This window comes from Leptodactylus fuscus, chromosome 3, assembly GCF_031893055.1.
Source record: "Leptodactylus fuscus isolate aLepFus1 chromosome 3, aLepFus1.hap2, whole genome shotgun sequence".
Classification (NCBI taxonomy): Eukaryota; Metazoa; Chordata; class Amphibia; order Anura; family Leptodactylidae; genus Leptodactylus; species Leptodactylus fuscus.
The window spans coordinates 13,503,217-13,518,448 of NC_134267.1; the positions used below are offsets into that span (position 1 = coordinate 13,503,217).

At 43.3% G+C, this 15,232-nt stretch overlaps 2 protein-coding genes across 2 annotated transcripts in view; both read right to left on the reverse strand.

Moving 5' to 3' along the window:
• The window catches only part of TBCC (tubulin folding cofactor C), a 270,412-nt gene that overhangs the window by 160,801 nt on the left and 94,379 nt on the right, over window positions 1-15,232 (reverse strand). The window lies entirely within an intron of this gene.
• Window positions 1-15,232, reverse strand: part of TRERF1 (transcriptional regulating factor 1) — a 93,835-nt gene that overhangs the window by 61,663 nt on the left and 16,940 nt on the right. Inside the window, exon 2 of the mRNA XM_075267100.1 lies at window positions 3,952-4,029. The gene's annotated coding sequence lies outside the window, so the exon portion shown is untranslated. The remainder of the gene's footprint in view (window positions 1-3,951; window positions 4,030-15,232) is intronic.

Here is a 15,232-nt window from a genome sequence, read left to right on the forward strand (position 1 = left end):
TGATGAAACCACATCTTTACATGAATTCTAAGGGCTCGATCACACAGGGCAAGAGGGGGCGGATTTTGGCACGGAATCCTCCTCAAAATCCGTCCCCTCACAATAGAGGTCTATGTAGACGGCTAGCTTCCTTTTTTCCGTGAGTGGTATGTTCCTTTCGTTAGGCGGATTCCGCAGCTGAGTCATCCCTGGCGTCCACCTCACGACAGCACCCTCTGGACTAGGCCCATTCATTTGAGCCTACTCTGGAGGGGGAAGCCGCGACAGTTGTGGCAGGCGTATTTTGGTCCAATTCTGATGTGGCTTCCTGCATGAGAATCAGGACCAAAATATGCCATTCCGTGCCCCGTGTGAACTAGCTGTAAACGGTGGCATCAAATTCCTATAGACCATTAAAACGAATGTTATCAGCTTGTGAATACAGCCAGACTCAGACTATGAGGCCAGTGTATTCCTTAATCTTGTCCATTTTCCCTAGTTTAGGACCTTTTTTGGCTTTTGTCGTACATTCACTTGGCCATAACAATTTTATTTTTTATTTTTTTTTGTTCAGATCATTCAAATAATTTTTGCCCATTTTTTTCGGTGATAAATGGGTCTTTAGTTTCATCTTATTTTAGCCAGGAAAATGTAAAAAAAAAAAAAAAAAAAAAAAAAGTTGAATATCTGTCTGTTTTTCACGTTTTTCTAATAGCACCCAGCTCAGGAGGAATGCCTTTAGGGCTCTTACAGTTACTGACCCCCGGCAGATCTCATGACCACCAGGATTGGAATGGAGGCTACATCATGGCGGCTCCCATCACTGTATAGACAGAGCTCATTGAGCGCTATATACACAGTGATCAGGAAGGCAGAGAGGGTAAGATGGGGTCCCTGTTCCTCTCTATGATACTCCCGGATCCTACAGCCGCTGATCTCTGTAAGGATGGACCAGTAATTTTCACTAATAGTATTTCCATTCATTTACATGTCTGGTATTATTTTCAGTTTCGTCACAGGATATGTAGAAATCTGACATCTGGCCTGAGGCTTCAGTTAGACATTAAGGGGAACTCCGGGAATATATACAGAACACTTACGTAACCGAGCGCTATTCTTGCATCATTGGATGCCAACTTACCCCTGACCTATTGCTCTTTTTCATCTTCCATTTTCTTTCTATATCACCTTTCCACTAGGGCAATTAATTGGGTATTTTACCTTTATTAGGATTAATGGTGATTATTTTAGGACACGCCCCTTTTAAACCACACCCCTAACAGTATGATTGTACGTAAACCTCACGCGATTCATCCCACAAGGTTCGTCCAGCAGTTTTGTTGAGACAGAACAAGTGCAAACTGGAATTTCTATTAGAGTCTGGGGTCTCTTCAGATAATGCGGAAACCCAGGGGAGGTGAGGAAACATAAAAAAGTGTGTTATTCACCTCTCCTGGGCTCCGGCGCAACTCCCTGCTGTCTTCGGTACTTCTGAATAACATCCGGGGCTGCTGAGGACTGTGATTCGGTCTCAGCGTTATGTGGCCTCATGATGCATAGATGCAAGAATCGCAACATTGTATGAGTCATGTGACCGTAGCGCCATAGAGAACAGGAACCCAGGAGAGGTGAGTAATAATGTTTTATGTTTGTTCACCTCCCCTGGGCATCTGCTCATTATACTCTGGGATCTGAAGAGACTATAATAATAGCTGTACCAGTTTAGTTGTGACCGGTCGGAAAGAAGCTGCAAATAACTGAAATAACCAACAAGAACAAAATGTTGCGTTACATGGAGCCAGGTGGGATGTGCCAGGGTACATCCGTGCACGAACCGGTCTTACAGAATATTCTCTACTGAGGCTCAGAGAGGGGGGAGCTCTTGAGCAGCCAACCATAAAAACAAAATAACAGAGACTGCCTTCATGAGACAACTGCTTTAATACTGCCCCCATTGGTTTGGGGATGTAACTAAGGCAGTGTGGATCGTAAATAGTCCTAGTTGGACTCTCTCCTTCCTCCACCAGTGGTGGTGGTCTCCATTAAATAAGTCTCTTCTTGGCTTGCCCACTTTGGACAATGACTTTTTGATAGATGAGACCCAAGCCCATCTCCAACACCACCCGCAGCCCTATAGAAGTGAGAGGAGTGCTGGTCATGCAAGTGCACTGGTAATCCATTCGAAAGGAGGCCTTAGAGAGATTTCGGTTCCCCAACCTCCTGATCACTGGAGGACTCAGCAATGGCCCCCTCCCCTCAGCAATCGCACACTTACCCTTATCCTGCCCAGTGGATAGCCGATAAGTGTCCCTACCAGAAGAATCTCTTTAGGCATAGGCCACCAATAACAAATCTTGGAAATCCCTTAAAAGGAAGGAATTGTGACCGACTACAGTCACCAATAGGGGGCGCTGACTGCATAGTACTTTACACAATTACTTTCATTAAAGACCAGCAAGGCACCATCTGACAAAAACAGACAAGCAAAACTGAAACAGAAAGCATAAGGGTCTATTCACACGGAGTATTTTGGTGAGGATTTTGGTGCTGAAAATCCACGTGGAAAAAAAAGCCTCCCATTGACTTCAATGGGTTCCTTTTTCCGCGAGTGGACAGTTGACACAAAATACTGGGATATTTTATTCTCAGCTTAGAAACAACTCGTTCCTACTTAAGGATGCCCACAAACCACTCACTTTAGGGGTTAACTTAAAGGGATCCTATCATTGGATCCCCTTTTTTCCCCCCTAACACATAAGAATAGCCTTAAGAAAGGCCTATTCTTCTTATTCTTCGCCTACCTTTAGAAGTCTTCTCCGCGCCGCCATTCGGGAGAAATCCCGGTTTTCTTCATTATGCAAATGAGTTCTCTCACAGCACCGGGGGTGGTCCCTAGTGCTGAAACAGCACTGGGGGCGTCCCCAATGCTGCGTAAGAACTCTCCAGCGCCGCCTCCATCTTCTTCAGGAACGGCCTCTCTGTGTGTCTTCTTCTGTCATGGGTTTCAATCTTCTAGGCCTCGGGCAGAGCCGACTGCGCATGCCCGGGCCACAAGAAATTGGCTACTTATACAGTAAGCTGGTGTAAGCGGCCATTTTCTTGTGGTTGCTTACACAGTAAGCTGGTGTAAGTGGCCATTTTCTTGTGGCCCAGGCATGGGCAGTCAACTCTGCCCGAGGCCTAGAAGACTGAAACCCAGAACAGAAGAAGACACAGGGAGAGGACGATCCAGAAGAAGATGGAGGTGGCGCTGGAGATTTCTCTCGCAGCATTGGGGACGCCCCCAGTGCTGTTTGAGCGCTAGGGAGCTGTGAGAGAACTCATTTGCATAACAAAGAAAACGGATTTCTACCGAACGGCGGCGCAGAGAAGACATCTAAAGGTAGGAGAAGAATAGACTTTATTAAGGCTATTCCTACGTGTTATTCAGAAAAAGAGGGGATCCCATTAACCAGAACACCACCATTTTATGGTCCCTTCCCGGGACTACTGACAACTATGGTCCAGGTATACAGGACTAAGAAGGAGGTATGATAATCTAATAAGAATCTGGCCCACAACTCTGGTTCACTTTGGGGGATCGTGGCTGTAGAGAGGCGATAAGGGGGATTATAACCAGAAATGATAATAAATAAAATAAAATAAATAAAATCAGTCATCTGTCCCACAGGAATCTCTGACATACAGACCTATAAATATGTATTTTCTGCACACTATGAGCCCCATATTAGATTAATAAATAACTCCCAGATGCCAATAGGAAGAAGTTAATTAATAACCGAGAGAGAATTGGAATTTATGAGCGTGTTACTGCGGAGATAATCATTACGCTATAAAATACCTTTTAATTCCATTTTTAAAGGGTTATTTTTTTCTTTCCTCAGCTTGTCACACAACAAATAACCTTTAAATTCTAAATACTATAAGATGAGCAAAAAAGACAATGTTTCAAGACGCCATAAATGGAGATACCTGCATGAACCTCGGCGTCTGATCTGCTGCTAAAATGGAAAACTCCGGAAAATCTCCCAAGTGAAGGTTTGTTTGATTCTGTAAGTGATAGAAAATACAGAGAAGCGATGAGTATGGAGGTGCAGTTATGGGAAAGAAAGACGAAGACATCGCCATAATAACGGGGAGAGGTTACATGGCGGATTTACTATCATCAATGACTCCAGCAATGGCTGCAGGACCTCAGCTCAGTCATTTGGACAGAAATTGTAAAGTAAACAATGGACAGGTCAGAAGAGAAGAAATAAAAGACATTATTAACACAAGGTGCGACGTCCAAGTCTGAAAAACATCCTGTCATGACTGAAATGTCACACCCTGGGCTAATAAAGTGCTTTCTTTTTTCTATTCTTGGACGGATGACCTGTAAATATTTTTAGAAAGGTAGATAGATAGATAGATAGATAGATAGATAGATAGATAGATAGATAGATAGGGAGATAGATAGGGAGATAGATAGATAGATAGATAGATAGATAGATAGATAGATAGATAGATAGATAGATAGATAGATAGATAGGAGATAGATAGATAGATAGATAGGAGATAGATAGATAGATAGATAGATAGATAGGAGATAGATAGATAGATAGATAGATAGATAGAATATAGATAGATAGATAGATAGATAGATAGATAGATAGATAGATAGGAGATAGATAGATAGATAGATAGATAGATAGATAGATAGATAGATAGATAGAAGATAGATAGATAGATAGATAGGAGATAGATAGATAGATAGATAGATAGATAGATAGATAGATGATAGATAGATGATAGATAGATAGATAGATAGATAGATAGATAGATAGACAGATAGGAGATAGATAGATAGGAGATAGATAGATAGATAGATAGATAGATAGGAGATAGATAGATAGATAGATAGATAGATAGATAGATAGATAGCCAGACAGATATGACAATGGATAGACAATTCAACTAACTAATTCAATAACCGTAACAAGATTACAATTTGGAAATAAATATGAAGTTTCTTTTCAATTCCTGTTTTTTTATTTCCTGTTTTCAGCTGATCTGTTACTTCCATACTGACACATCTCTTGCTTTTCTATTGTTCCTTACACATCAGTTCTAGTTCTCTCACATCACGTATAAGACCAGAGATAAAGTAATACGCTGTACAAATACGGTTGTAAAAATACACTCGGCACAAACAAGAAGCACCGAAAATAATACCAAGTAAGAATAAAACTAAGGAAACTTCATTAGAAATCTTAAAATCTTAGATTGGTTATAATGTGTATTATCTAGAGTTACTGTATGTCCTCCTATCCAATAGAGACAGATGGATAGCTCATGAGATAGGGGATACCATATAGAAATAGATGGATCTAAAAAAAATAGCTTAAAAACTGTAAATCTTGATAAGTATGAGATAACATGATGTGTAGATAGGATACAGACTGATATAGTTATAGGAGAAAGATCAAGTCTTAAAGAGATACATTTGTATATTTAGACGTGAGATAGATCGATGGATACGAGAGAGATAAATATAAAGATAGATTATACTTGTAACATAAATTATATATCTCCCCTCACGCATATATATATATATATATATATATATATATATATATATATTCATATTCTTGAAGAACAGCTCTTGTTCTTACATGTATTTAGATTAGAGAGATATATTAGAGAACAATAGATACATAGATGATAGACTAGATACATTGAACTCTTACAATTGTAGATAGACATTACCTGAACAAATATAATATAATATATATGAAATATTAAATGATAGAATGACAGATAAACAGACAAACATCTAAAAATGATCAACACTGTGAATTATGTAAATTTAGGGAGATCCTTCCACAAAATAGACAGCAAAAGTGAAATCACCGCAAAATGTTACATACAATTCTATGCCTATAAATCGTCTCTTACTTGATCTATACTCAGACTGGTTAATCTCAGACGTTATTACATCAGGAGGGGCCACCGGTAAATGCTGCACCGGCCTTTATTATTAGTCTTTCTTCTACATAGGCCGAGGCCCCACGTTACGACAACGCAGCTTTTTTGGTTGCAGATATTGTTGCAGTTTTTTGAGCCAAATCCAAGAATGGCTACAAAAGGAATGGGAAATCTATAGGAAGTTCTTATACTTCTCCCTTCTGCTCGATCCACTCCCGACTTTGAATCAAAAAACCACAGTAAAATCTGCAATGTGGGGCCTGAAGCCTAACATGATGTTTTTGCTATCCATTTACACAGGGTGTATACTATATTTAGGAGTAAGACCTCAAGGTACAATGTATATCACAAGGAACGTTCTGTATGTGACCTCTCTGTTCTACTTTCCTAAAATTAAAATACAGAATATTTATAAGAAAAAGGCCATTCAATGGTTAAACCTGACCCGTTCCATTCCCTGTTTCACTATCACTTCTGTTTTGTATAATGACAATGTCTGACGTCTACAGGAACAAGAGGGATGGCTCTCGGTCAGTCATTGTTTCTGACCACAGAGGTGAACATCCAGGAGGCGTGCCTGTGATCACAAGTGGGCACTTCCTGCCAAAATCTAGACCTCAACAGTAAATACAAGTCCTTGAGTTGTCATAAGACAGTTTTAAAGGGATCCTATCATTGGATACCCCTTTATTTTCTAACTAACACGTCAGAATAGCCTTAAGAAAGACTATTCTTCTTCTACCATTAGATGTCTTCTCCGCACCGCTGTTCAGTAGAAATACGGGTTTTCTTCGGTATCCAAATTTGTACTCTCACAGCACCGGGGGCGGTCCCTAGCGCTCAAACAGCACTGGGGGCGTCCCAGAAATCTCCAGCGATGCCTCCATCTTCTTCTGGAACGGCCTCTCCCTAGGTCTTCTTCCGTTCTTGCTTTCAATCTTCTAGTTCTCGGGCAGAGCCAACTGTACATGCCCGGGCCACAAGAAAATGGCCGTTTACACAGTAAGATGGTGTAAGCAGCCATTTTCTTGTGGCCCAGGCATGCACAATCGGCTCTGCCCAGGAACTAGAAGATTGAAAGCCAGGACGGAAGAAGACGCAGGGATAGGCCATTCCAAAAGAACATTAAATCTAGTTCTGGGAAAGGTGGGTAACCCTCAATATTGTGGCCAGTGTTGGTCCGGGATCCACTGGGCTGACCAGAGTAGTCAACCACAGGTCCGCCCTTCATTCACACATCATCTAAGAGATCTAACAGATTATTTGTGAGAAATTGATCCTAGTAGCAAGTGATCGGGTGCAAAATCAGCTGTAACATAGGGTCATCTTTGGCTGGATCCTTGGGGCCCTGTTGTATTAGGTGCCATTTTTAAGGCTTCATGCACACGACCATGTGCATTGGCAGAGTGCCAGCCATGTTTTTAATACTTATGGCCCCATACACATGCCTGTGTATTAACAATGGCCCTGGTATGCAGTTATGTCTGGGGCAAAACTCAGGGCAGAGCCTATATCTGGTTTTACACTCATGAAAATGAATGGGGATGAAGAGGCCCATGGATATCATCTATGTGCCGTCCTACAAAGGAGCAAGAACGTGTACCCATTCATGTGCGTGTAGCCCAAGGCTTGAGTGTGCAGGCCTAAGGGGTCCAATATTTTAGCGGCACACACTCGGCTCTCGGATGACTTCCAAGTGTCATCCATCTGCCTTCTGGTTTCATGGAACAGGATAGGACCAGCTCTATGAATATCAGAATGGAGCATCGGAAGCCCCATCAGACAGAATAGCTGATCATATCCATGGGGCCTAAGGCTAGGGACACACGTTACAGAAATATTGCATTTTTTGTTGCAGATTTTGCTAGAGTTTAAGCTCTTCCTTTAGGCTTCCCATGCCTTTTGAAGTTACTTCTGATTCCGGTTTTGAAAAACAAAGCAAAATCTGCAACACAAACCCAGTAAAGTCTGCAGCAAAAAAAAAAACCAACAAAATCTGCAATAAAAAACCACAGAAACATTTGGAACAAAAAAACCCAACAAAATCTGCAACAAAAACCCAACAAAATTTGCAACAAAAACCCAGCAAAATCTGCAACAAAAAACCCAGCAAAATTTGCAACAAAAACCCAGCAAAATCTGCAACACAAACCCAGCAAAATCTGCACCAAAAAACCCAGCAAAATCTGCAACAAAAACCTAGTAAAATCTGCAACAAAAAAACCAACAAAATCTGCAACAAAAACACAGAAAAATCTACACCAGAAAAACCCAGCAAAATCTGCAACAAAAAAACCCCAGCAAAATCTGCAACAACCCCCCCAGCAAAATCTGCAACAAAACCCCCCAGCAAAATCTGCAACAAAAAAAAAACCCAGCACAATCTGCAACAGAAAAACCCAGCAAAATCTGCAACAAAAACCCAGCAAAATTTGCAACAAAAACAAAGCTCTTCTGCCACGTGTGACCTGAGCCCCATGGAGTTCTGGGATGTTACACTGATGGGCGATCCTTTAGTGGCCTTATCTGCAGACTCATGAACCTCACGCTATCTGGCCATGCAGGGACCATTGCTGACTCTTTGTTCTGTTGATCCGTTGAAGTCCCTGAAATCCGACCCCAATAGGACATCAATGTTACATGGTGGAAAATCCCTTTAAATTTACCCATGTAAGGAAATGACATACAACTGATGAGAAACCACACTTTATATGGCAAAGCTGAAGATACTGCGGTAGAAACCAGACTAGAGCCCGAGAGCTAGAGTGTCTTCCTGTGGTTTCTAACATTAGACTGAGACCTCACATTTCGGCTTCACGAGACGCTGAATGAACAGATTATCGCCGTCACTAGTGGCATCGCTGTAAAGTTGTCATGGAGGAAGTATAAAAACCTCTGAAGTCACCTGCAGCCGGAAGCAACTAGATATAGATATACAATGGCTTTATAGATAGATATATACTAGTGCTCTAAGGCGCTACATTACAGGATTATCCGATCGTAACCATTTTACACACGTAATAGGGTTGGGGTCCACTGACTCCGATGGCCATTACAGATAGAACATCAGACATCTGCTTTGTTCCTAAATATCTCATATCTACTTTGTAACTTTAGTGTTATCACCATGAAGCGTAACCCACAGGCTATGGTATGAGGTTGCAAAATGGAGTACTAGTGTTCCTTACTTAAAGGGATCCTACCACTGGATACCCTTTTTTTCTCCCTAACACGTAGGAATAGCCTTAAGAAAGTCTATTCTTCTCCTACCTTTAGATGTCTTCTCCGCGCCGCCGTTCGGTAGAAATATCGGTTTTCTTCGGTATGCAAATGAGTTCTCTCGCAGCACTGGGGGCAGGCCCAATGCTGCGAGAGAACTCTCCAGCGACACGTTCATCTTCTTCTGGAACACCCTCTCCCTGTGTCTTCTTCCGTCCTGGGTTTCATCTTCTAGGCCTCGGGTCGAGCCAATTGCCCCTTTTCTTGTGGCCGCTTACACAATAAGCTGGTATAAGCGGCCATTTTCTTGTGGCCTGGGCATGTGCAGTCGGCTCTGCCCGAGGCCTAGAAGATTGAAAGCCAGAGCGGAAGAAGACACAGGGAGAGGGCGTTCCAGAAGAAGATGGAGGCGGCACTGGAGAGTTCTCTCGCAACATTAGGGACGCCCCCAGTGCTGCGAGAGTTCATTTGCATACCAAAGAAAACTTGGATTTCTACTGAACGGCGGCGCGGAGAAGACCTCTAAAGGTAGGAGAAGAATAGCCTTTCTTAAGGCTATTCCTATGTGTTAGTCAGAAAAAAGGGTATCCAATGACAGGATCCCTTTTAGAGGGTGGGCTTAGTATTTCAGGTCCCTATGTGGACCCGAACGATGGAAAGATGAACACTTGTGTGAAGCTAGCTTACAAAGAAGTCTTGGAACAAGAGTGAAAACAAAAAATTCCAAAAGGAAAAGACCAATTGCAGACAGCTATTTTACAAGGCCTTTAAGAGTACATTAACATGGAGGAATTTGCCGCAGATTTTGGCGGTGGATTCCGCCCACGAATCTGTGGCACACTCAACCCAGAAACGGCCACCCATTGTCTTCAATGAAAGGCAGAGACCGCAGCAGGACGCTGAAAAAATAAGCATCCTGCTCAATTTCGACAAAGATACTTCCAGTTGATTAGGTCCAGGGGAGTGCCACGAGGGATAGTCGATGCCCGTCGTGGCTATAAAGTGGTCGAATACGGCAATAGAAAATGAAGTCTCCCTACACCTTAAAAGGTGATTCCTGAATGAAGATATAGTATCCACATCAATGGCCTCCCTCCAAGCCAACCAGTACCCTGCACCGAGGAGGGGCAAAACCCCCAAAACCGCTGTCTGCGGATGAGTGTTTATTCCCTCTGGAATAGAGCTCCTGCTTTGCGCAAATCCCGAGTTATGTTCGAAGACTTCTTTGTAAGCTAGACATGAATTTATAGGACGTTACTTCCACCAAAACCGTACCAGGTCCTCCTATTGGTCAATGGTGGTAGAGCGTATTGACTTGCTGTGACCATATGTATTTTGACTGTCACTGTAAGAAGTTCTGGTAATAAAATTTGTGTCAAACGATGAGGCGGCAATTGTGGAGTTATTCATTAATCTGTAATAGTAATAGAGTTAATAAGAGGTCAAGGAAAAGCTTCTGTGGAAAAGTGAGAAAAGTGGAATTATCTCCGATTAATGAATAACCATCCCCGGGTTTCATAACAAGGACCAGGAGAGCGGCGCCTTAGTCGCCATTTACTTTAAGCCGTGGAAACTCCAAAAATAATATCAATAATAAAAATAGTACAAAAAATATTTCACAATTTACCTGTAAATTTAAGGAAAAAACAAAATTTTTGGCCAGGCACATCAGCTCTATGTTTACAGACAGAACAATGAAGTCTATCTTGAAAGAACACGGTCCCTACTGTGACACATGGAGGGGGCTCTGTTATGTCCCTACTGTGACACATGGAGGGGGCTCTGTTATGTGCCTACTGTGACACATGGAGGAGGCTCTGTTATGTCCCTACTGTGACACATGGAGGGGGCTCTGTTATGTCCCTACTGTGACACATGGAGGAGGCTCTGTTATGTCCCTACTGTGACACATGGAGGGGGCTCTGTTATGTCCCTACTGTGACACATGGAGGGGGCTCTGTTATATCCCTACTGTGACATATGGAGGAGGCTCTGTTATGTCCCTACTGTGACACATGGAGGGGGCTCTGTTATGTCCCTACTGTGACACATGGAGGAGGCTCTGTTATGTCCCTACTGTGACACATGGAGGAGGCTCTGTTATGTCCCTACTGTGACACATGGAGGGGGCTCTGTTATATCCCTACTGTGACACATGGAGGAGGCTCTGTTATGTCCCTACTGTGACACATGGAGGGGGCTCTGTTATGTCCCTACTGTGACACATGGAGGGGGCTCTGTTATATCCCTACTGTGACACATGGAGGAGGCTCTGTTATGTCCCTACTGTGACACATGGAGGGGGCTCTGTTATGTCCCTACTGTGACACATGGAGGGGGCTCTGTTATATCCCTACTGTGACACATGGAGGAGGCTCTGTTATGTCCCTACTGTGACACATGGAGGGGGCTCTGTTATGTCCCTACTGTGACACATGGAGGAGGCTCTGTTATATCCCTACTGTGACACATGGAGGAGGCTCTGTTATGTCCCTACTGTGACACATGGAGGGGGCTCTGTTATGTTCTGGGGCTGCTTTGCTGCATCTGGCACAGGGGGTCTTGAATCTGTGCAGGGTACAATGAAATCTTAAGACTATCAAGGGATTCTAGAGAGAAATGTGCTGCCCAGTGTCAGAAAGCTTGGTCTCAGTCGCAGGTCATGGGTCATGTAGCACGATAATAACCAAAAACACACAATGGCTAAGAGGAAACCATTGGACTATTCTGAAGTGGCTTCTATGAGCCCGCACCTAAATCCTATTGAGCATCTTTGGAAGGAGCTGAAACATGGCGTCTGGACAAGGCCCCTTCACACCTGAGACAACTGGAGCAGTTTGCTCATGAGGAGGGGGTCAAAATACCTGCTGAGAGGGGCAGACGTCTCATTGACAGTTACAGGAATCGTCTGATCGCGATTGTCTCAAAAGGTTGTGCAACAAAATAGTATGTTATGGGAACCGTCATTTCTGTCCAGGCCGTGTCATCAGGTTTATTTATTTTTTTTTTTATTCTGTTGAAGCGAAAAGCAAAGTCTGACTTTCATTTGTTCATTTTCATAGAATTTCATAGAATTTTTTATTTATTACTTTTGTCAGATTCCAGTTATTTCTGTGACCATTGTGGGGTTTTCTTTCATTAACGACAATTTTGTCCACGTGTGTATGTATCTATCTATATCTCACACCCATCTCTCTCATCTCTCTCTCTCTAACATCTCATACCTATCTCTCACTCTCATATCTCATACCTATCTCTCTCCTATATATCATACCTATCATTCTCATATCTATCTCTCATACCTCTTCCCTATTGATCTATCTAGTCTTTCGGAGCCTGTCTGTATCTGCAGTGAAATTCATGGAATAATCCACAGCATGCCAGTGTAGATTTCAGATGTTGGTTTCCCTTCAAAACCTCTTTAGATTTTCCTGCCTCTACTTTCTGTGGTGGGAACATGCCCTAAGGCTACACATATATTTACTCAGTAAGCAGCCATTTTCTTGTTGCCCGGGCACGCGCAGTCGGCTCTGCCCGAGGCCTAGAAGATTGAAACCCAGGACGGAAGAAGACACCGGGAAAGGCCGTTCCAGAAGAAGATGGAGGCGGCGCTGGAGAGTTCTCTCGCAGCATTGGGGACGCCCCAGTGCTGTTTGAGCACTGGGGACTGACCCCAGTGCTGCGAGATAACTCATTTGCATACCGAAGAAAACTGGATTTCTACCGAACGGCGGCGCGGAGAAGACATCTAAAGGTAGGAGAAGAATAGCCTTTCTTAAGGCTATTCCTACGTGTTAAGCAGAAAAAAAGGGTATCCAATGATAGGATCCCTTTAAACAAATAGGTACAAATTTGACTTTACTGACATTTACGGGGGATTTGCAGGTTCTGGCCATACACCGTTTGCACACACCAATCTAGTACTTACACCTTTAACCTCAAACATTCACCTGCCCCGATGAGGTGTCCTACACTACAGTATGTGGTTATGTTACCGCACACAGGTCCTTGTATGGTGGCATGAGCATAGTCATTGCTGAACAATGATTTCTGGGTGACTAAGACTGAGCAGTGTGTAGGGGTGAGATTGTGTGACAAGGTGAGGCTGGAACTTCTAAAAAGTTACGATTACCTGGCTTCCCGCTATCACTGAAAAATATAGAATTCGATATGAAAGTGGATGTTGTACCAGAGCTTAACCCTTTCCAACCTTTTTTTTTTTCCTCTACATCTTCCAAACGCCATAAAACTTTTTTTTTTTTGTACACATAGCTGTATAAGGGCTTGTTTTTTTTTTTTGTGGGACAAGTTGTATTTTCCAATGGCACCTTTTAATGTCTTATACAATAAACTGGGAAACTGTACAAAAATTATTTGTAGTGTGGAATTGGGAAATAAACTCAATTATGTTCTTGTACACTGGATAGTCGATAGCCTTGGCCCCACATAGCAAAACGCAGCTAAAATTCATTGCGTTTTTGCTGTATTTTTTTCTTCCCCTATTAAATTTATGAAGAAAACATTTGCGATTTTCTTTGCTGCATTTCCACAGCCAGCTGCATTTCTGCAAACTGGGTCCTTAGATTTAACCCCTCGTTCACATCTGCGTTTGGTAATCTGTTTGGGGAGTCCGCACGGGGACCCCCACGAATGGACTACCGAACACACTGGCAAGTACACTGGCATAGACTATAATGGGGTCCGTGTGCTCTCTGCGCGGTGTCAGCACGGAACATGTGAACAGAAAAGTAGATCGTGATCTACTGACCTCTCAATTGACGTACACAGTATTATACAGTGTTGTAAGCAGCCATTTTCTCGTGGCCTGTGGGCATGCGCACTCTGCTCTGCCCAAGGCCCGAGGCCTAGAAGTTACAAGCCACCGCCGGAAGAAGAGGATGAAGATGACGCTGCTGACAAAGATGGAGGCGGCGCTGGAGAGAGTTTTCTCGCAGCATTGGGGACGCCCCCAGTGCTGTTTGAGTGCTGGGGCCCACCCCCAGTGCTGCAAGAGAGCTAATTTGCATACCGAGAAAAGACGGGATTGTAGGCGAACGGCAGCACGGAGAAGACGACGAAAGGTAGAAGAAGAATAGCCTTTCTTAAGGGTATTCCGACATGGTACCTAGAAAAAATTGTGTGTGAGTGATAGGATCCCTTTAAGCTGAATGAGCCTAAGTGCCTTCTGTTTAAGGGTGAGTTCACACGGAGGAAAGTGGAGCTCAATCTGGCACGTATACACGTGTCGGCAGATTGCGCTCCGCAAAAGCTCCCATTCATTTCAATGGGAGTGAGGATCATAGACGCGGCGTTATTTTGCGGCCGCAAAATCACGGCTGTATACGTGCCACATCACGCGGCACTTTACTCCGTGTGAACTCACCCTAAGTTGATTTGCTAATATGGGATGGCTACAGTCTTGCTTCCTACTTCCCCTCTGACACAGTTCCCCTAATGAAGCCAACATTTCCCATGACGCCGCTGACTTTGCAGAGACAGAACTCTGAAATCTCATCAAACTGCACTTTCTCTCTTATGATTCCTAATGCGGCAAGTAATAGATCAGTAACCTAGAACTTCTGTCCCCTAACTCACACGGTCTCCCCTGCCTCCTGCTTGTTAGAGGTTTCTCCCAGTCAGCTCTTACAAGCAGGAGGAACAGTGTAAAGGTGCAGCTCATAGGACTACACTGAAGAGTCTGCACACAGTACACACAGATAGCATAGACTTGCAGTGTGAGTCAGGAGAGTTTTATACCACTGCAGCTAATCGTATCCTCTTTCTCATTATGTCCCTACAGTCTTGCTACCTTACTTAGGGCAGAAATTATATCTTGGGTCATGCAGTGGTGGGGTGGGAGCATAACAAGGGGGGGGTCTAAGAGCTGACAGGAGAGATTTATAGTCAATGATACAATCCTGTAGTCCTACACAGGAGAGGGGTGACATGCTGTCTCTACAGGAGGGCAAGCTCTGGACTGGGGATCACAGGACTCAGGTGCCCATCAAGAAAAAAGATTCAAAAAGTTTCAGTCTAACAAAAACAAGATGAAAAAAATGACATGTCT